The 20,857-nt window shown below is 44.2% G+C and overlaps 1 protein-coding gene across 7 annotated transcripts in view; it reads left to right on the forward strand.

Annotated features, from left to right (window-relative positions):
- The first annotated feature begins 515 nt into the window (after positions 1-515).
- LRRC4C (leucine rich repeat containing 4C) overlaps positions 516-20,857 on the forward strand; it is a 1,128,588-nt gene continuing 1,108,246 nt past the window's right edge. For 2 of the 7 annotated variants that reach the window (XM_073578592.1, XM_073578591.1), the window contains exon 1: positions 517-1,566. The gene's annotated coding sequence lies outside the window, so the exon portion shown is untranslated. The other 5 variants (XM_073578595.1, XM_073578596.1, XM_073578594.1 and 2 more) reach the window with 4 other exon arrangements.

Genomic DNA, 20,857 nt, shown 5'->3' on the forward strand with positions numbered 1-20,857 from the left:
GATGTCATTTTCGTTTTTCTTGCCCAGGTGTAGAGTCTTGCCTTTCTCCCAGTTAAATACTATTTTAGTCATATGCAAATATCAGACATGCCCGATCGATCTTTCGGACAACTATGATCATTCTTTGCAGAAAAGTCGATCACTTGTCACCTAAAAAAAAAACATACAACTGAACGATCGATTTGGTCAAAATCGTTCATTTGGAAACAACTTTGCTGGTCTATTGTTAGCTTTACATGGGGACAATACCAGGACCTGATACTTTTCCATGAGTACAAAATAATAATGATAGACATAAATATTAAAATGAATGAAAAGTGATGTGCGAAAAAAATGAATGTGCGGAAAAAAAAATAGGTGCAAAACAAATGCTAAATGTGTGTGAGTTCTATGTATAGTTCTATGTGCAGATGTAAAATCTATGTGCACATTTTGCAACATCTGGCAACACAATGGCTAATTCCTCCTCCCACAATTCATTCATGCATTGCATGCACTGGAGAATCTGGCTGCTGTCCATGGTGCTGAAATTGGATTTCCCCCCTTCTATGCAGCACTGCCACTTACCCATATGAATCTGCTGCACATCCAGCATGCTAGGCTTAGTAGTAAGTATAAAACCTTATGGCAATATTCACACACACACATGCAATGACAATGCTGCACAAAGCTTAGTGGGTGTCATTGGTATTCCTGGTACAACTTCTCTGTCCTCCTGTTGGATCCATTACAGATGAAATCTATGGGTAGAGAGTGGCACCTCTAATGACTACAGCACATACCTCCCTTTTTCAGATTCCTAAATGATTTAGCACCTCCTCTCTGTCCCTGCTGAAGCCAGTGCCACAGCTGCTGGAGGACTGAAATGCTGCTGAATTCACAGTGAACCAAGAAGCTTCAGATTTGGGAAACAGAAGACAGAATCTGCAACCAAGACTTCAGATCTCCCCCCCCCACTACCCCACCTTTCTCCATCCTTCCAGTTGTATGTAGAGATGCTGAGAGCTGGGGGAAATGCAGTAGAACAGGACACAGGCAGAGCCAGCAGTCACTAGGGCTGATGGAGGGGGTTTGATGTTGCAGCAAAGGAAGCCCTGTGCACCCTGGGCTCTGTAGGGAAGACCCCCTCCAAATACTGACTTGGCTCATCTCTTATGGTGGGATATTACAGGTGCTTGGAAGACTCCTGGATTTGGTATGATGCTGGAGGTGACCATGCCATCTCATCTGCAGGAACAAGATTCTTCTTTGCAACTCCAATCTGTTTAGCCAGGCATTGATCCTCCTGTCCTCACCACCCTCATCCATGCTGCTGCTGTAATTAACCTGCTGGAATGCATTATATTTGCCTTTTTTAATTTATTTTTTGCAATCTTATAACCTTAACCCTGCAAGATTAAAGGGAAATCCTTTGCAATCCTTTTAAATCAGTTTTCGACTAGATCAATTTTTCTTTTTCTATTTTATGGTTGTTCCATGTGACTTACAAAACTGATAGAACCATACAAGAGTGATGGAAGAGAACACATTCCCTTAGACAAGGAGGATCAATATCTTGTCAGATGGGTAAGTCATGTATTCTCTTAGCACATTACATTTGTATTATTCCTAGGGGAAGCATGTTTTTTTTTTCTGCAGTTACCATCTTGTAGAAAGCTGAAGCACTAGTGGACTTGGCTTTCTCCTTACTGTCTGGGGTTACTTTGTATTTGATACATTTGCATTGTTTATTTATTAAATAAAAAAAAACTGTATCTCTCATTCCCATTGTTGACTAACATACCTCATTGTCTTCTCTACCTCTGAACTAAAGCACGTTTTTCTCCATGGCGATATGGAGAATTCCTATATTCTCTACGGGGCTGATTTTCATGCCTTTCTGGATTCTGATACCATTATTTATCCTTTGGCACCAATATTCTGTCACCTCTTCCCCTTCATGTCCTGCATATAAAACAAGACGAATGGCAATATTTTAATATAAACCCCTCTTTCTTTTTTAGCTCCTATTCATCTGCAGGGCAAATATTTTCCCCCTTTATTAAGAAATCGGCAAATTGTATTCATTTTCTGCACCCAACCTGGTAGGAGAGTAGTGATAGTAGTAGTAGTCATGGACTTTGCAGATAGTAAAACTTGCCTAAGGTAAAAATCTCCTTTCATCCTACCAGTGACTAACACAGATCCCTTAAGTACTTGGTATCATTACCAGCTGAGTGCATACAGCCAGTAGTGGCTCATTACATGGTGGGTAGTGAAAAAAGCTTAAGGTTGGCGATGAAAGAGTTCATTGGAAGCCCCAGAAATTAATTAATCCTGTGTTTTTTTGTGAAATGAGAAGCCTGCAGCAGCCTCTCAGTCTGTGCATTGTCAGTGCCTTAGCCCCTTCCCTGCTCACTACTTTGTGTAATAAGATGAAGGATATTATTATACTCTACTCTGCCAGCTTTCCATCTACCCTTCTATATCTTTTTTTTGGGGGGGGGAGCTGGGAGGCAAAAATCAGCCAAGAAAACACATAAATCCTACATTAATGCACCATCTCTAAACCTCCTCATTGACTTGTCCTGGAATATAACCCTATCTACATCAGGCTTTTAAGGAGATTGCATAGTACTGGAATTTCTGCTTATATCTTGGCCATTTAATTCATTGTGGCAGCAGCAGCAGCAGCAGCAGCATAGCCTCTCTGGGCTGCAATGCTAACACGTTTTAGACCAAGGGATGAGTGTGTAACGAGACAATGTCCACACTGGACACAACTGTGTCCTAACACCACACTGCTCTGTGCATTGCTGATTATTCACCTAGGAAACTGCAACTGCTGCCTCCCCATAAGCACAGATTTCATTTAAGAAGCAGATAGATGCTCAGTAAATAATGGTTTGCTCCATTGCAGTCATGGCTTGTGATTGTGTCCCACCAAGGGCTGAAGAAGCTGTGAGAAAAAAAAAAACAAACATTGCTACAAAGGGTGTCAAAGAACAGGGAGTAGGGAGCATGGATAAAGGACCATGGAGCAGGGAGCAGAGAGCATTGAGCAGGGAACAGAGAACATGGAGCAGGGAGCAGAGAGAGCAGGGAACAGGGAATATGGAGCAGGGAGCAGAGAGCATGGAGCAGGAAATATGGAGCTGCAGCAGGGAGCATGGAGCTGGGACCAGAGATAATGGAGCAGGAAACATGGAACAGCAGCAGGGAGCATGGAGCTGGGAGCAGAGAACAGGGAGTGGGGAGCAGAGAGCATGGAGCTGGGAAGGTGGAGTAGGGAGTAGAGAACATGAAGCAGGGAGCAGAGAGCAGGAAGCAAGGAGCATGGAGCACGGAACATGGAGCACATACAGTTACAGAGCATGGATCAAGGAGCAAAGAGCATGGAGAAGGGAACATGGAGCAGAGAACATTGAGCAGGGAGCAAAGAGCATGGAGAAGGGAACATGGAGTAGATAACATAGAGCATGGATCAGGGAGCAAAGAGCGTGGAGAAGGGAACATGGAGCAGAGAACATTGAGCATGGATCATGGAGCAAAGAGCCTGGAGAAGGGAACATGGAGCAGAGAACATTGAGCAGGGAGCAAAGAGCATGGAGAAGGGAACATGGAGTAGATAACATAGAGCATGGATCAGGGAGCAAAGAGCTGGGAGCAAAGAGCGTGGAGAAGGGAACATGGAGCAGAGAACATAGAGCATGGAGCAAAGAGCATTGAGCAGGGAGCAAAGAGCGTGGAGAAGGGAACATGGAGCAGAGAACATAGAGCATGGATCAGGGAGCAAAGAGCTGGGAGCAAAGAGCGTGGAGAAGGGAACATGGAGCAGAGAACATAGAGCATGGAGCAAAGAGCATTGAGCAGGGAGCAAAGAGCGTGGAGAAGGGAACATGGAGCAGAGAACATAGAGCATGGATCAGGGAGCAAAGAGCTGGGAGCAAAGAGCGTGGAGAAGGGAACATGGAGCAGAGAACATAGAGCATGGATCAGGGAGCAAAGAGCGTGGAGAAGGGAACATGGAGCAGAGAACATAGAGCATGGATCAGGGAGCAAAGAGCTGGGAGCAAAGAGCGTGGAGAAGGGAACATGGAGCAGAGAACATAGAGCATGGATCAGGGAGCAAAGAGCGTGGAGAAGGGAACATGGAGCAGAGAACATAGAGCATGGAGCAAAGAGCATGGAGAAGGGAGCAAAGAGCATGGAGCAGGGAGCAAAGAGCGTGCAAAAGGGAACATGGAGCAGAGAACATAGAGCATGGAGCAAAGAGCATGGAGAAGGGAACATGGAGCAGAGAACATTGAGCATGGAGCAAAGAGCATGGAGAAGGGAACATGGAGCAGAGAACAATGAGCATGGAGCAGGGAGCACAGAGCAGGAACATGGATCACGGAACGTGGAGCATGGAGCAGGCAGCACTTGTATCCTGCAGCCTTTTCATGCCTGTCATAGTTGGAATGAAAATATAGCTATATTGCCAATAACTAATCCAATGAACATGATATCAGCAACCAAAACATTACAGCACCTCACACTGCTGCTGACTGTGACCCAGGTTAAATTACATTTGCAAAAACTTTTTATCATCTTTTAATTATCTAATATCTATCTATCAATTATCTATCTTTTATCTCTCTATTATCTATCTATCTATCCATCCATCCATCCATCCATCCTCCACACACGCATAGCCCATGTAATGTGTTGGACCCATTTATTTCTTGGCATGACAGAGTAGCGTCCCATTCTCCGTGTCTCTCTCTGTCTCTGTCCAAGTGCCGCTCGGCCTCATGACTGCAGACATTGGGGAACAATCCTCTGCTCTCCCCAGCACAGTGTATAATCTATCAGTGCACTAGTGTTCTGGAGGTGCGAGCAGAATGGTACAGACTGCAGAGATAATTGCTGGAGTGTGTAAAATGGGATAATTTGCGGATGTAAGTAATTACCAATTATTAAATATTCGACTTAATTTTTCTTATTTTCTCTGTGCTTTGTGTGTGCTTCTGTTGCTCTTTCTATACATTCATTAAGGCGGAAACAGGACTGAGTCAATTGGCAAATCTGATAAACGCTGACTATTTACTTTATCTATCTGTCGAGAATACAAGAATCTGTGAATCTGCCTTTAGGCGCTTGAAAAACAATCTAAAATCCGCTGATTGTCCATACTGGATCGACCTCCTTGGTTTATCAGCCTCACCTGCGTGTTTTACCATTGAGGTCATCGCCAGGTCTGGAGGTATAAAGCTTCTGGCCTCCGTGGTCCAGTCCAATGGGGTATTTTTCCCATTTTGATTGGTGATGAGACACAGACAGGTCTCCATTATGTCATAAGACAAGAAAGTGGAAAATAAAATGTTAAAACAAGAGAATGTTGGTGTCAAACAGAATTTGAAATCAGCCCAGTTTTCACAATAGATATTAACCAGCAGTTTTTTCTCTACGTGTTACTGTGCTCATAATAATATATTATAGTATTGAAAATGAAATATATTCAGGGGGTAACGTCCTCCTGGAATCCCCAGCCCAGACTCCTCCATCATACGCAGATAGAGAAGTGCGATCCGTCACTGCACAGAACACGTCTCCTCCAGAGTTCAGTGGTGGCGGCTTTACACCACTCCATCCGACGCTCGGCATTGTGCTTGGTGATGTACGGCTGCATGCAGCTGCTCGGCCATTATGCTCCCGGCGGGGGCGCAGTGTTTGTGCTGATACCAGAGGAGGTCTGGACTCTGCAGTTATGGGGTTTTATCCACATAGTATATCTAGACATGTTTCACCAATGTCACCATGCGGCCAACACTTACAATTGATGATGCTCAGGCTTATCCGGTGATGGTGTAGATATATATGGTAAATGAAGACCAGAGCCGGCAGACAAGCACAGACGCCGGGACATTGGTTTTATCTAGAGATCTGTCATCTGATGAATAAACGATAATGAAGAAGCTAAGTCGTTCACCACGTGAGGACGTCTACTTACATTGTGGCCGTCAGTGCAGATCTCTGGATGAAATACTGTGTAACAGCAGTAAATGAGTCAGGATCTGACATAAATGAGCCAATATTATCTGGGAGAACTGACATCTGGTTTTCCATATTCACTATCAATTCCATCAAAATCGCAAGATCTCTCAAAATGCAGAAGACGGAAGGCGACAGCACAAATGTCACAATGTCAGAGTCAAAGACAGGCAGCAAAATGCATTACTTGGCCCCAAGTTAGAAAAGCATTAAACGTCTACCTACTCAGACTTTACAGAACTTCATCATGGTCTCTGGGTGACAAGAAACAGAAGTTGTGGTCGAGTTGTGTCCAACCCTAAAGTGAAAGAGACGACAATTGCCCAATTGTGACCCGGAATGTAGATAGGACTCTGCTCTGTAAATGACATTCACCATCCATTAGACTCCATGGTCTCAGATTTAATTCTTATCTCACTTATGTTTGGAGGAAGATACTCAAAAGCTTTGCGACAAATATACATTCAGTTGTGCTGAAAGGTTTACATACCCCGGTTGAATTTTTGCTTTCTTGGCCTTTTTTCAGAGAATATGAATGATAACACCAAAACTTTTTCTCCACTCACGGTTAGTGGTTGGGTGAAGCCATTTATTGTCAAACTACTGTGCTTTCTCTTTTTAAATCATAATGACAACCCAAAACATCCAAATGACCCTGATCAAAAGTTTACATACCCCATTTCTTAATAGTGTGTATTCCCCCCCTAACATCAATGACAGCTTGAAGTCTTTTGTGGTAGTTGTGGAAGAGGTTCTTTATGTTCTCAGATGGTAAAGCTGCCCACTCTTCTTGGCAAAAAGTCTCCAGTTCCTGTAAATTCCTGCGCTGTCTAACATGAACTGCACACTTGAGATCTCTCCAGAGTGGCTCAATGATATTGAGGTCAGGAGACTGAGATGGCCACTCCAGAACCTTCACTTTGTGCTGCTGTAGCCAATGATAGGTTGACTTGGCCTTATGTTGTGGATCGTTGTCATGTTGGAAAGTCCAAGGAAGTCCCTTGAGCAGCTACCGGGGTGATGATTCCAGTATTCCAGTATTTGCTGATAACGCGCTGCATTCATCTTTCCTTCAACTGTAACCAAGTTTCCTGTGCCTTTGTAGCTCGCACATCCCCAAAACCTCTGTGCTTTATCAATTTCTTGGGTATCTTTTTGTGTCCCTTTCCTGTTTTATACAGTTCAACTACCTTTTCCTGTAGATCCATTGACAATTCTTTTGCTTTCCCCATGACTCACAATCCAGAAATGTCAGTGGCTGGATGAAAGATGCAAGAGTCTGTCTGGATCCCAGAAACTCACTCAGCTTTTATGCACACACACTGATTACAAGCAAACAGGTCACAGGTGAGGATGTTACCTTTAGTAGCCATTCACACCCATTTGTGTCAACTTCTGTGCATGTTATCTGGCCAAAATCACCAGGGTATGTGAACTCTTGATCAGGGTCATTTGGATGTTTTAGTCTGACATGCAATGTGAGCTGTGAGGTCTTATATAGACAGGTGTGCACCTTTACAAATCAAGTCCTATCAGTTTAATTACACACAGCTGGACCCCAATGAAGGAGTAGAACCATCTCAAGGAGGATCACAAGGAAATGGACAGCATGTGACTTAAATATGAGTGTCTGAGCAAAGGGTCTGAATACTTATGACCATGGGATATTTCAGTTTTTCTTTTTTAACAAATTTGCAAAAATTTCTACATTTCTGTTTTTTATCAGTGACGATGGGGTGCAGAGTGTACATTAATGAGAAAAAAATGAACTTTTTTACATTTAACAAATGGTTGCAATGAAACAAAGAGTGAACAATTTAAAAGGTACTGTTAGGGTTGGCAGATTGCACTAAGTAAGATAAATAATAAAGTGCGATCGCAACCCGGGGTCCACCGTGTAGAGATGAAAAACTGCTGCTAATGTGAACAATGACGAACTAAAGACAGCCAGCGAACTCCTTAATAGGACTGCGCTAAGTCCACGCAGTATGAACAGAACGCACTATTCTCTGCTCTGTGAGCTTCACAGAGAGGTAGAGCTAAAGGGTTGCGCTCGCTCTGTGACCGACCCGTGCCATTCGCACACATGGCCGAAACAGATGCTGAGACAGAACAAAAAATAGAAAAACTGATGACTTCACAGGTGAGCACAGCTCTATGGTTGGATCTTGCCCTGTACATCCACTGTGCTAACCCCAGACATGTAGGAAACAGATACTAAGCCAAGCGGGTACAAAAAGCCCTAACTGGCTATTACTCAGGAGGTATCTAAACACACTCACATGCATACAGCGTGGTAGCGCATCCACTCACACACTAACCATAAATGACACTAGAGCACCCGCGGGCGTCTCTGGGAGCCTTTTATACCAAACTTGATGCAGGCCGGATGCTATTGCATCGTGAGGGCGGTAATGTCACGATGGAGGCAGGCTTTGCAGCGTTGAGAATCTCTCCCTCCCATGTGCTCACCCACCTATCCACTCTCTCTCTCCCCATGTGCTGACTTCTCCCGTCTGTGCTCTCTTCTTTGACCTGTCTACCCCATGTGCTCTCCCCCTTATCTGCTGTCTCTCTCCTTCCTGTGCTGTGTTCTCCCCTCATGTGCTGTCCTGTTTGAGCTGTCTCCCCCTGTGCTCTGTCTCTCTCACCCCTGTGTCTGACCGTGTACAGAACACACCACAGCCCCTGGGCAGGGGAGGAAGCAAAAGACAACACTGACATTACAGCAGGAGATTGCAGAGGATTCATTTTGTGAAGTAAAATATTGTTTAAAAACAGTCGGTGAAATATTTTACCTCACCAATTGAATCCTCTGTGATCCCCTGCTGTAATGTCAGTATTGTCTTTTGCTTCCTCCCCTGCTCAGGAGATGTGGTATGCTCCGTTCACGGTCAGACACAGACAATTTTGAAAATGAACTTTGTTCGTGGGAAAACTCCTTTAATGTGACCGACTTCCTCTGCCTGTAGACACGTCACGCATCTGCCACTGGGATCAGCCAAATGATTCACTGCGCCTGAGCAGAATTCACGCATGTGCAGTGCGACGGTGTCCCCCTGGTGGTACCGCGCAAGCAGCTGCGTGAGTGTGAGTGTGTGTGTTGTGCGTACAGCGTATAGAGTGTGTGTGTGGTGCGATGGTGTTCCACTGGTGGTGCCAAGCAATAGGCTGGTACCAACAGCAGTTTCCATATTGAGACACCCAACACTTGGGTGTCCCAGTATGGCGGTCGGTGAACTTCCTCCGCTTTGAATTCTGGGATACGGTGACATCTGGACAGAACAGGAAAGAGGCAATTATATAAATAGAAGCTCCACCCCAAACACTCACGCTTACATCGCCCGCAGGCCAATCTGGAGCTGCCACATCACCAGAGCAGCTGACGTCCGACCACCAATAGGAAGATGCCACATCACGGACATGCTCAGTGAGGTGACTTCTGGACTTAAGCTGCAGCGCGAAGGACTGCACCTGCGTATCACTAGTTCCCATAGAGTTTGCAGAATAGCCATCAGCAAACTAACATGTACTCAGAGCCTCAGCAAGACTCTGGGGACAAAGTCTGTGCTGAGCGGCAATCTGAGCGGCTGGAGCTGAATGGGCGACCGCAGAGGCCAACAAGCTTGGGATCTATCCAGTGCAGCTTAACAGGGTCTGAATACTTTCTGGACCCACTGTATACTGGGAGTGTCCAGCATGTTCACCCTTCAGAATGTTTTGAGGGTAAATCTGATTTTCCTTTTTGAGGCACAGAATTAACCATTTCACCAGTAATGAGAAAGCAACAACCACCAAGCAATGTTTCTCATTGTGCAAAGTTAGAGCAATGCAAAAGCCAAGAAATACTTTATTTTGGTGGAAATATAAAACCTCTTTGGTTTTTACGGTGATTTTACAATCAGTAGCGGAAGTAAGTCGCGTCACCGATGCCGCAACTGTTTGGATAAGATTCAGCTTCAGGTCAGGAAAGAAGCAACGGGTTCTGATTGACCCCTCGCCCTGTGAGTAGTCAACATTAGACAGAAGGAATATGCTCAAAATTAAGAAATTAAAGTTAAAAATAAAAATGTCGGTTCTGATACATTGTATCAGTAAACTTTTCATAGTTTTGTTTTTGTTTTGATATCAGAATGTACTCATTTGGAGGACAGATGATGGCAGTGATGGGTCAGCACTAGGGATGAGCGGAGCTGTGGAAGTTCGGCTTGTTGTAAATGATCCAAACTTTATTCCAAAGTTTGATTCGGGTCCAAGAACTGTACCTGAAGTTGAACCAGAACCCCATGGAAAACAATGGGAAAATTAACTTTTGAGCAGGAAAATTTCTCTTGCTCTGCAAAGGATTTCCAGCTGAAGTCCGTGTTTGGCGGTTAACAACAGACTCAAGCTATCCGGTACGAACCCTGAACTTCTAAGTTCGCTCATCTCTAGTCAGCACCTGTGTCTCACTATCTCTGGGGATAAGTTTCTGCATGAGATTGTTCTCAGAGGAGGACACAGATGCTGAGCTGACCCATCACTACCATCATCTGTACTCCAAGTGAGTATGTTCTATTATCAATGGAGCTGAAGGCAGGTAAATACACATGGGAAAATAAGGCTTTTGGAAGCTAGTTATATGTTTTTGTAGGGCGATAAATTCCATAATAAAGTGATTTGCAAAGTTTCATAATGCTAATGTCTTGGGGAATGTTGCACGAGTGCTATGTCCGTCCCTGGACTGGTGAGTTTCCAATCTCTGGTACCCCACTACCCCATAGAAACAATCTGGAATGCAGTGCTGGATTAGTGTTAAATCCCTTTCATTAATTTTCCACTGCATAGTGACGTCATGGCCACCGGCTGTGAAGGGAGCTACAGCCCCAGTCCCATGTAAATGAACGGGTCAACCTACAGTTCCCAACAAAGCTGGTGGCCAAAAGCGAGGAAAACATAGAGGAGGAGGACAAAGTTGTAAATCAGCGCTGCACCCTATCCATTCCCAGGACTCAAAGTTAGATTCCTGGAGACCTATTGCTCACAGACAGGAGCGGACCCCTCTGCAAGAGCTCATCAGAATACACCCCTTTGTATGGCGGTGAGAGATGCTGCTTGCCCACCCATGGCTATACAGGTGGCAACATTGAGATATCCGCCCCTGGCTGTACAGGCGGCACCATTGATATGTCTGCACAATTGGCACCATTGATGTGTCCGCCCTGGCTGCACAGGTTGCACCATTGATATGTCTGCACAATTGGCACCATTGATGTGTCCGCCCTGGCTGCACAGGTTGCACCATTGATATGTCTGCCCCGGCATCACAGGTTGCACCATTGATATGTCTGCACAATTGGCACCATTGATATGTCTGCCCCGGCTGCACAGGTTGCACCATTGATATGTCTGCCCCGGCTGCACAGGTTTCACCATTGATATGTCTGCACAGGTTGCACCATTGATATGTCTGCCCCGGCTGCTCAGGTTGAACCATTGATATGTCTGCCCCAGCTGCACAGGTTGCACCATTGATATGTCTGCCCCAGCTGCACAGGTTGCACCATTGATATGTCTGCCCCGGCTGCACAGGTTGCACCATTGATATACCACCCCTGACTGCACAGGTGGCACGAATGGTATGTCTGCTCCTGGCTGCACAGGTGTCATCAATGGTATGTCCTCCTCTTGGTGCACAGGTTACATCATTGATATGTCCTCCCCTGGCTGCACAGGTGGCACCAATGGTATGCCCGCCCCTGGCTGCACAGATGGCACCAATGGTATGTCCGCCCCTGGATGCACAGGTTACACCATTGATATACCACCCTTGGCTGCACAGGTGGCACCAATGGTATGTCCGCCCCTGGATGCACAGGTTACACCATTGATATACCACCCTTGGCTGCACAGGTGGCACCAATGGTATGTCCGCCCCTGGATGCACAGGTTACACCATTGATATACCACCCTTGGCTGCACAGGTGGCACCAATGGTATGTCTGCCCCTGGCTGCACAAGTGGAACCAATGGTATGACCACACATGGCTGCACAGGTTGCACCATTGATATTTCCTCCTCTGGCTGCACAGGTGGCACCAATGGTATGTCCGCCCCTGGCTGCACATGTTTTACCATTGATATACGGCCCCTGGCTGCACTGGTGGCACCATTGGTATGTCATCCCTGGCTGTAAAGGTGGCACCAATGGTATGTACGCTCCTGACTGCACATGTGGCACCAATGGTATGTCCGCCCCTGGATGCACAGGTTACACCATTGATATACCACCCTTGGCTGCACAGGTGGCACCAATGGTATGTCTGCCCCTGGCTGCACAAGTGGAACCAATGGTATGACCACACATGGCTGCACAGGTTGCACCATTGATATTTCCTCCTCTGGCTGCACAGGTGGCACCAATGGTATGTCCGCCCCTGGCTGCACATGTTTTACCATTGATATACGGCCCCTGGCTGCACTGGTGGCACCATTGGTATGTCATCCCTGGCTGTAAAGGTGGCACCAATGGTATGTCCGCTCCTGGCTGCACAGTTTGCACCATTAATATGTCCACCACTGGCTGCACAGGTGGTACCAATGGTAGGCCCGTCACTGCCTTTTACTGCACGATTATCATTGCTCACACAGGGGATATGATCAGTTACATCTATGTGCTTTTTGAGGGGAATAAACCCATAGCAAATGCCCCAAAGTCACCTCCAAGTGATGTGTTCCAGTTTGTCCATGCATTAGAATGATAAGGAAAGTCATTACTCAGCTAAACGGTTAATGAAATGACAGGTCGTAAGTCAGACTTCCCACACAGCACTTCTCTTATTTGCTATGAAAATAAATTCTGCGGACGCCAGCTAATGCCTATAGGTGATGCACATCATTCCCAGAGAATAATACGGCGGCCGGCCGCTCTCCAGTGATTGGGACATAGCCACTGGCTATCACTTATTTTATGCAGAGAGCATGTAACAAGTTATGTTAAGCATAGAACTCTCATTGATTTGAATGCCGTGGATAGTGGAATGGACAAATTACATTATAGCAACACTTGACGCATAATATATCAATCTCTTTTCTTCCCACAGCTTTGGCTTCTCATTATTTACTATGGAAAACACATTTCAAGTCTGAAATTAGTCAGGATTATTTATACCATAAACAGATATGTCTTCCTTACATCTTTCCACTAATTTCATTAAGGGCTCCATTATATAAAGCCAATGCATTTTTTAAACTAGCAGTTCACAAGGCAGCCACTAGGGGGGGGGGGATTATATATAGACACATATAGTATAAACATTTCCCGACAGAATAACACAAAATCATAGTCCGGGCTGTTTCATGCCTCTCATCATGGGATTTGCCGAGTCAAGAGGAAAGGTAAGGAAAAACACTTCTGTAATTCTCCCTTTGCCCTGCGGAGGTGCTGTAATGATATAAAACACTTTTTTACATGTTCCTCTAAAAAAAAGGGACTGTGTTCACCTGTGTCCACCAGACTCCTGTAAAGGTGATGTATTGATGTAGCAAAATTTCAACTATCATTAATGTAACTAAGAGAGTAAGTGGTATAGTAGATGCAGTGGGAAGCGCAATTTCTCTGTAATGGTCAGGTCTAGTGATGGGCTGACCCGTGGATGTTCGGATCCTCCAGGTTCGGATGAACATTTTAAACAGTTCAGTTTGGGTACCAGAACCGTACCCAAACTCAAACCCGAACCCTGACGAGAGCGGGAGAAACACCTCTTCAGAACGGCGGTAAGTTAGTTACTGCCGGTCAGAGCGCTGCGGTTCCCACACTGTCACACAGATGGCATAGCAGCGAGACCAGGCATGTGATGATGAGAGTATTCAGCAGCCGGCGTTTGTGCAATAAATAAATACAATTTAAAAATGGTGTGGTATCCCTCTATTTTTATTAACCAGCCAATATAAAGCTGACAGCTGGGGACTACAGCCCGCAGCCGTCAGCTTTACTTGCACTAGTTAGCAAAAATAGAGGGGTCAAACATCATTTGTTTCTTTTCTTTATTTATTTCACAGGAACCAGCTGATGAATACTCTCATCATCGTATTGTCTCTGTACTATTGTCTCAGTTCTGTGACATCACTGTGTCCATTGTCTCTGTTCTGTGACATCACCTTGTGCATTATCCCTATTTTGTGACGTTATTGTGTGCACTATCTCTGTACTGTGCCATCACTGATCATTGTGCACACTATATCTGTGTGTCAGAAAAACTAAACAACGATAAGCTTTTCACACCATGAACTATGTACTAAAAGTGGTCCTAGGGGAGTAGGGCCGCCTGCTAGATTTTGCAGTGTGGCCCCATGGTTCCTTGTCATGCCATTCCATGTCTTCTTGTTCCGTAGCACTGGGGTCCTTGGTTTAAATCTCATCGGGGACCACATCTGTAGGGGTTGGCATGTTCTCCCTATGGTTGTATGTGTTTCTTCCCGATTCCCTGCTTTCCTTTCAGAGGTTTGGGTTGGTGGTTACCATTGCCAAGTTCTTCACTTTTTTTTTCCCCCAAATATGAGGTCGGTAGACAAGAGTCTATGATATCCGTGTAAATGAATGGTACATTCTCCAGCACACAGTCTACACAGACATCACAGACAGATCCCCTAATGACCCTATTCTTCATCGACTGTCCAGTTTATGAAAGCACCGGACACGTTGCTTCAGCTTTATACCGTCAGATACCATTACTAAAATGATCTTTCTAGAATAATGCAATGATCAGTGAACTACTGTAGAGGTCGTTGGGTGATCATTAGACATCATCAAGTTCCTGGAGCACTAAATCAATGTATATTTGATCATTAGAGAATGATTTGCTGATTATTACATTTGCGTAGAATAATCACAGGTCAAACAACCACAGGAGGTGGCGAAGCCATGAAAGGGAAACACCTTGGGCTATATTGTCCTTCTAGGATACCTTGCTTTGTTCTCTTTTTTACAGCTGGCCTTATGGTTTACTTTTGATATCAAACAATTAATTTATATATCCACATATCTAAATAACATGAATATCCTATAGATTCCAAGAGATCAAGGATCCAGTGCTAAGTATTTACTTAAACAGCATTTTGAAAGTGATCACCATCAGGGCGATCAGTTGATCATCTCATTTTTACACCCCTATCTTCCATCTCATCTTCAACAAAATCAGTTAATTAGGAAGTGGTTTTCTAAATAACTAAAGTAGCATATACCCAAATTTAAGGGTGCAGTGATAAGAGCTTACTTCATATGCATCTAGAAAGTCATTACCTCCTCGGGGGTTTGTACTGTTGCTTTGTAGCCCTGGGGTTCTGGGTTCAAACCCCAACAAGGACAACATCTACAAGGTGTGAAACTCACCTTGTGTAGGATCCCACCCCATATATAAATATATATATTTTTATATTGATGCATTAATAAAACTATACTTTCAATCAAGAAAAACTTTTTGTTCCATGACTATTCACGTTTATTGGTAGGAAATAACCTAATATTCCTTAACTGACAATTTTTTTATCCATCCGTCCCAACAGCCTTCCTTCCCACACAGATGGCCAGCACCAAGGGTTTGTAACTTCTTATCGAGTATCGATACTTATATGGCAGTATAACTTTTATGTCACCGCTCGATCACTTTATACAAAGAGCTGTTAGTAAGAGCGTGACGGTACCATTTGAGCGCTGTATGGTGGTAATCAGTGGCGGACACTGACAGCTTAGGGCCCCTGTGCAAGAAATGTGTCTGGGCCCCCCTCCTCTTATGGCTTCATAGCAACATGTGTGTGCATGTATATATATATTATATAGACACACACATATACATGTATATATATATTACATAGTCTCCTTTATTATGTATATTGCTGTCCCCTACACAGTTCCCTCTCTTGTTATGTACAGTACCGTCACTTACATATCGGATTATATAGAGCCCTGTTTTTTATTACATACTGTCCTGTCTTGATAGTTGTATAATGCAATAATGGCTGATGGAGCATGGGAAACTTCCTTTCTAATGGAGGAGATAATGGACTGGTAGTTTGGTTACTGGCTCCTCGATCAGCAGTCATTTTATATCTAAAAAGAGAGCAGACTATGTAATAAAAGAGGGCGGTGTGAATAACAACATTAACAAGAATACACTATGTAAGAGACAGCACTATACATAACAGCAGAGGAAGCTATATAATAAGGGACGGCACCTTATATAACTAGAGAGGATGGTACATAATAAGGGACAGTGTTATACATAATAAAAGAGGAAACTATGTAACTAAGGATGGTGTTATACAGAATTAATGAGTACACTATATAGTAAGGGACTGTGTTAGGTATAGTGAGTACACTATATACTAAGGGACTGTGTTAGACATAATAAGCGATAATAATGTCTTCCTCCACCTCCCCCTGTTCCTAAGGCCATTTTAAGTCTCCCTTCCTCCCATCCCAATCCCCCACACCCCTCATTGTCCTCCTCCCCTCGCATCCCTTTATTGTCCTCTCCCCCACCCCATCATTGCCCTCTTCACCACCTCCATCCTTTCCTCCTCTTCCACCACCCCATTATTGCCCTTTCCACCACCACCATCATTGCATTCTCCCCCACCATCCCATCATAATTTCTTTTTCACCCACCACCTCATCATTGCCCTCTCCATCACCCCATCATTGCCTTCTCCCCATCACCCCCATCATTGCCTTCTCCCCATCACCCCCATCATTGCCTTCTCCCCATCACTCCCATCATTGCCTTCTCTATCACCCCATCAATGCCTTCTCCCTATCACTCCCATCATTACCTGCTCCATCACCCCATCACTCCCATCATTGCCTTCTCCCCATCACTCCCATCATTGCCTTCTCCCCATCACTCCCATCATTGCCTTCTCCCCATCACTCCCATCATTGCCTACTCACATCATTGCCTGCTCCATCACCCCATCTCTCCCATCATTGCCTTCTCCCCATCACTCCCATCATTACCTGCTCCATCACCCTATCTCTCCCATCATTGCCTGCTCCTTCACCCCATCACTCCCATCATTGCCTGCTCCATCACCCCATCACTCCCATCATTGCCTTCTCCCCATCACTCCCATCATTGCCTGCTCCATCACCCCATCACTCCCATCATTGCGTTCTCGCATCACTCCCATCATTGCCTTCTCCATCACCCCATCACTGCTCTCTCCCCATCATTCCCATCATTGCCTGCTCCATCACCCCCATCATTGCCTGCTCCATCACCCCATCACTCCGATCAGTGCCTTCTCCCCATCACTCCCATCATTGCCTTCTCGCATCACTCCCATCATTGCCTTCTCCATTACCCCATCACTGCTTTCTCCCCATCACTCCCATCATTAGAAATACATATAGTGAAAATTGGATCATAATATACATATTCCTTATTTCAAGGATACTCTCAAAAATGCTGTATAATGCATAAGCGGACTATCAGAGAGCCTAATATTAGTCCAATTACCAATAATACCTTAGTCGATATAATTACTACACACACAGACATACACACATACATATACACACACAGACATACATACATACACACATACATACATACACACAAAGACACACACACATACATATACACACACAGACATACATACATACACACATGCATACATACACACAGACATACACACATACAGTCATATGTAAAAGTTTGGGCACCCCTATTAATGTTAACCTTTTTTCTTTATAACAATTTTGGTTTTTGCAACAGGTATTTCAGTTTCATATATCTAATAACTGATGGACTCAGTTATATTTCTGGATTCAAATGAGGTTTATTGTACTAACAGAAAATGTGCAATCTGCATTTAAACAAAATTTCACCGGTGCAAAAGTATGGGCACCCTTATCATTTTCTTGATTTGAACACTCCTAACTACTTTTTACTGACTTCCTGAAGCACTAAATTGGTTTTGTAACCTCATTATTATTATTATTTATTGTTATAGCGCCATTTATTCCATGGCGCTTTACATGTGAGGGGGGTATACATAAAAACAAGTACAATAATCTTAAGCAATACAAGTCATAACTGGTACAGGAGGAGAGAGGACCCTGCCCGCGAGGGCTCACAATCTTCAAGGGATGGGTGATAATACAGTAGGCGAGGGTAGAGCTGGTCGTGCAGCGGTTTGGTCGATCGGTGGTTACTGCAGGTTATAGGCTTGTCGGAAGAGCTCATTGAGCTTTGATCTTCATAGCCAGGTGTATCAAATCATGAGAAAAGGTATTTAAAGTGGCCACTTGCAAGTAGTTCTCCTATTTGATTCTCCTATGAAGAGTGGCATCATGGGCTCCTCAAAACAACTCTCAAATGATCTGAAAACAAAGATTATTCAACATAGCTTTTCAGGGGAAGGATACAAAAAGTTGTCTCAGAGATTTAACCTGTCAGTTTCCACTGTGAGGAACATAGTAAGGAAATGGAAGAACACAGGTACAGTTCTTGTTAAGCCCAGAAGTGGCAGGCCAAGAAATATATCAGAAAGGCAGAGAAGAAGAATGATGAGAACAGTCAAGGACAATCCACAGACCACCTCCAAAGACCTGCAGCATCATCTTGCTGCAGATGGTGTCATTGTGCATCGGTCAACAATACAGCGCACTTTGCACAAGGAGAAGCTGTATGGGAGAGTGATGCGAAAGAAGCTGTTTCTGCAAGCACGCCACAAACAGAGTCGCCTGAGGTCTGCAAAAGCACATTTGGACAAGCCAGTTACATTTTGGAAGAAGGTCCTGTGGACTGATGAAACAAAGATTGAGTTGTTTGGTCATACAAAAAGGCGTTATGCATGCGCTGTATTGTTGACCGATGCACAGTGACACCATCTGCAGCAAGATGATGCTGCAGGTCTTTGGAGGTGGTCTGTGGATTGTCCTTGACTGCTCTCACCATTCTTCTTCTTTGCCTTTCTGATATTTTTCTTGGCCTGCCACTTCTGGGCTTAACAAGAACTGTACCTGTGTTCTTCCATTTTCTTACTATGTTCCTCACAGTGGAAACTGACAGGTTAAATCTCTGAGACAACTTTTTGTATCCTTCCCCTGAAAAGCTATGCTGAATAATCTTTGTTTTCAGGTCATTTGAAAGTTGTTTTGAGGAGCCCATGATGCCACTCTTCATAGGAGAATCAAATAGGAGAACTACTTGCAAGTGGCCACTTTAAATACCTTTTCTCATGATTTGATACACCTGACTATGAAGTTCAAAGCTCAATAAGGTTACAAAACCAATTTAGTGCTTCAGGAAGTCAGTAAAAAGTAGTTAGGAGTGTTCAAATCAAGAAAATGATAAGGGTGCCCATACTTTTGCACCGGTCAAATTTTGTTTAAATGCAGATTGCACATTTTCTGTTAGTGCAATAAACCTCATTTGAATCCAGAAATATAACTGAGTCCATCAGTTATTAGATATATAAAACTGAAATAGCTGTTGCAAAAACCAAAATTGTTATAAAGAAAAAAGGTTAACATTAATAGGGGCGCCCAAACTTTTACATATGACTGTACATACATACACACATACACACATACATATACACACAGACAGACATACACATATACATATACATACATACACACAGACATACACACATACATACACACACATACATACATACACACACAGACATACACACATACATATACACACACAGACATACATACACACACATACACACACAGACATACACACATACATACATACATACACACAGACATACACACATACATACATACACACAGACATACACACATACACACACATACATATACACACAGACAGACATACATACACACACACATACATACACAGACATACACACATACATACACACATACATATACACACACAGACAGACATAAATACACACATACATACACACACACAGACATACACACATACATATACACACAGACATACATACATACACACACAGACATACACACATACACACACATACATATACTCAGACAGACATACATACACACATACATACTGTGGTGCAGTGACCTCTGTGTCCGCTAGGGGGCGCTGTGTGGGTGTCCCAGGACAGCCGTATAAACATTTCCATTGCCCTGATAGGTGTAGGATACTGAAAGATCATAATGATCAGCAGAGGTACTGCTGACTAGTACGTTCTGTTACAATGTGTCAGGGAAGCCTGTGTGTGGTTGTGTGCAATAAGACCTTGGGTGAGGTCATAGCCATGTGATCATCTGTGGGTGTGGTTATGGACCATATAAGGTACCTGAGGTCTGGTCACATGGGGGTGAATGTTGGGACCTGATTGGTCCAGTTTGAAAGGTCCCGTGTGGAGAAGGATCTCCTCACTAACAGCACGTGTGGACGCTGTGACTAATGGCGATGTGTGCCTGACCGTTCCTAGGGAGAGGGAAGGAACGTTTGCAGTGTAAAACAGCATGCAAGGTAACCCGGAGACGGGACTGCTACTGAGAGACTGTATAGCCTGCTGGCTAGATGAAGCACAGCCTGTGTGACTAGGAGGCTATAGGGGAGCAGAGCTCCAGTGTGAAGATACCCTGCTGTCTGCTATAAGACTGTTGCATATTACTGCTGGAGGTTTATGAAGGATGAATAAACCTCATGGACTATGATTTGTTGGAAAATCCTGTGCCGGATGTGTTTTTGATCGCTGCAAGCGAGTGTCCCCTAACCCTGAAGGACAGTGCTACCTCACAAATGGTGGAGAATTGCTAAGGGCAATATAGTAGCCTTGTTGCTGGAGGCAACGGAAAAGGACTGCCAAAAAAAAAACAACAAAAAAAAAACTTTGTTTC

The sequence above is a fragment of the Dendrobates tinctorius genome, unplaced genomic scaffold (assembly GCF_039654945.1).
Source record: "Dendrobates tinctorius isolate UK_male_01 unplaced genomic scaffold, ASM3965494v1 ptg000059l, whole genome shotgun sequence".
Lineage (NCBI taxonomy): Eukaryota > Metazoa > Chordata > Amphibia > Anura > Dendrobatidae > Dendrobates > Dendrobates tinctorius.